This window comes from Callorhinus ursinus, unplaced genomic scaffold (genome assembly GCF_003265705.2).
Source record: "Callorhinus ursinus isolate GAN/ISIS: 27379988/994484 unplaced genomic scaffold, GSC_fseal_2.0 scaffold7203, whole genome shotgun sequence".
In the NCBI taxonomy this organism is placed as follows: Eukaryota; Metazoa; Chordata; class Mammalia; order Carnivora; family Otariidae; genus Callorhinus; species Callorhinus ursinus.
The window spans coordinates 1-2456 of NW_027404253.1; the positions used below are offsets into that span (position 1 = coordinate 1).

Consider the following 2456-nt stretch of genomic DNA (forward strand, 5'->3'; position numbering starts at 1 on the left):
AATGGACCTTGAGCAGCACCCCGAGTTCAGCAGGGTGTCCCCTGTTCCCCCAGGCACAGGTGTGGTGGTAACAAGCCCCAGAGCCGTCCTCCAACTTCAGCATTGTGCCCCATGTCCTCAGGGGGATGGTGGTAATGGTCCCTTATGATCGTCTGGGAGGGCCCTCCGTGTTCCTGCTCCCCCAGGCACAGGTGCGGTGGCAACAAGCCCCAGAGTCATCCCCCAACTTCAGCATTGTGCCCCGTGTCCCCTGGGGATGGTGGTAATGGGCTGACTGGGTGGTGCAGGAGGATCCTCCAGGTGGGGGCCTGGAGGCTGGAGTAAACCAGACCCCACTCAAGTTGCATGAGGAACAGATGAGTTGAGGTGTTCATTTGGAAGAGTAATTTCGCTTTTCCAAAAATGTCAAAGTCATTGGTCTACACTAGAATGAAGATAATGACTACTTAAAAAACAAGCATGTGTTTCCCCTTCTCCCAGAAACCGAAGCAGGTGTGCAGGCCATAGGTCGGAGGTGCCTTCTCATCCCCACCTGACAGCACTTCTCTGCTCTGGCTCCAGGAGACCTGAAGTTCTGAACATCAGCATGTGAGTCAGTGATGCAGCTTGTCACAGGACGTCAGCGTTCAGAGAAAGCAGCAGGTCCATTTGGCACAGTGTCATCATCATGTCAGGACAGGAGGTAAAACCTCTCGTGAACCCCAAACCTCCTGGGCTTTCCTCTTTTCTCTAGTTGAGCCATGAAGTAAAACTTCAGTAGCTGTCAGCATTCTCCATTTGGTGCAGGAATTAGTTAATTTCCCTGCAGGTAGAAGATTGCAGGTGCAGGGGATCCCATTTTCTCTATTCACTTATTGCTTACAAAATAGATTCTGATCATCTGTTTCCTAGAAGTAACCTTTATTAGAAAGGGAAGGTGAAATTTACTCTTTGTGTGTTTTTAACATATCATTTGTTCCTTCATCTAACAGCGTTTATTCATTTGGGCCTAGGATATGGTTGAGTGGCCAGCATCTAGAGTTAGTTGGCTTTTTGTCATCAGATACAGACTCGGATGATGTCTTGTCATTTGTCAAAGGTGATGTTTCATAATTGATTAGTCTTTTCATCAGAAGAGTTACAATTAGGGTCGAGGGAAAAATCAAAATTATTCAAAGCAGCCTTTTACTGTTTAAAAGTTGAGCTTGAGGGGCACCTGGGTGGCTCAGTCATTAAGCGTCTGCCTTCGGCTCAGGTCATGATCCCGGGGTCCTGGGATCGAGCCCCGCATCGGGCTCTCTGCTCCGTGGGGGGCCTGCTTCTCCCTCTCCCACTCTCCCCGCTTGTGTTTCCTCTCTCGCTGTGTCTCTCTCTGTCAAATAAATAAATAAAATCTTTAAAAAATAATAAAAGTTGAGCTTGACTTTCTAGTTTTTCTAAATGCGTCATCTAGATATTTTGACATGCCGATTTTCTCTGTAGTTTCTTTGGTGGTGGAGTCAGAAGGAGAGTCTTTGAGAATTCTGGATGCTGGTGGCATCAAGGGGCTTGGCGTCAGGAGCACTGGGTTGAGTTCTGGAACTGCTTGCCTGACCCTAGGTGAGTCAGGTTATCCCACAGATCTTCCATTGACTCCTTATGAAATTGCTGGCATCTAATATCTATGGAAAGGCTTTTTCCACAGAAACTGTTCTGCCTAATGAAGAGCAATTAAAAATGAGGTGATTTGGGCTGTATTATTCTGTGAATAATAGTTTTAAACCCCCCCGTCATAGGATATGGTGTTTTATTGTACAAGGAGTCCTCAGAAGGCTGCAATGAAAGAAGCAGGTCTCAGAGCATGTCCATGTTCCCTTGATACGTTCCTTACAGTTTGCCCAGGTAGGAAGGTAAGTGGAGAGAAATACAACAGAAGGGGAAAGTAGTGAACCATTCTTTAGGTAGCCTTCCACCTTTCTCATGAAAGCCTTGGGCCAGTGTCATTTTGGAAGAAGAGGGGGAGTCCTGGAGCTCTGCAGCGGATGGGGGAGTTCCAGGTCTGGGTAAAGCTGACAGGGGTCTCAGAGGAGAGCTGAGTGCATCGAGCAGGAGGGTGTGGGCAGGGCGGGCTCCAGGGGTGGCTGTGGGTCTCCCGGGTGAGAGTGGTGACAGGTGGAGGGCCGTGAGGAGGTTCCTGGCCGAGGACAGGTGAGGCCCAGGTGGAGAGCTGGCCGAGCACCTTCTTCTGTGCCACCAGCCTCACCCAACATACACGACGTCATCGTCTGTCCCTGTCACTCCAGTTCAGACGTCTCAGAGGTGCCAGGCCAAGACGTTTGTTTGAGCTTCTTTCTTTGAGTGTGTGTGAAGTTTCAAAATTTTGATTATGGAAATCACGGGTCATCGGAACATCTGTTACTCTTTTATTTCCTGCTCTTCTTTCCATCACCAAAGTGAATCATACCTGCTAGTGGAAGGGGCTATCTGTGTGTTTTTAT

At 48.5% G+C, this 2456-nt stretch overlaps 1 long non-coding RNA gene across 1 annotated transcript; it reads left to right on the forward strand.

The window, feature by feature from the left end:
* The first annotated feature begins 24 nt into the window (after positions 1–24).
* On the forward strand, positions 25–1832 carry LOC141372324 (uncharacterized). Its single transcript, XR_012377547.1, has 3 exons — positions 25–682; positions 1462–1578; positions 1755–1832. It is a non-coding gene; the product is annotated as an uncharacterized lncRNA (long non-coding RNA).
* The last annotated feature ends 624 nt before the right edge of the window (positions 1833–2456 follow it).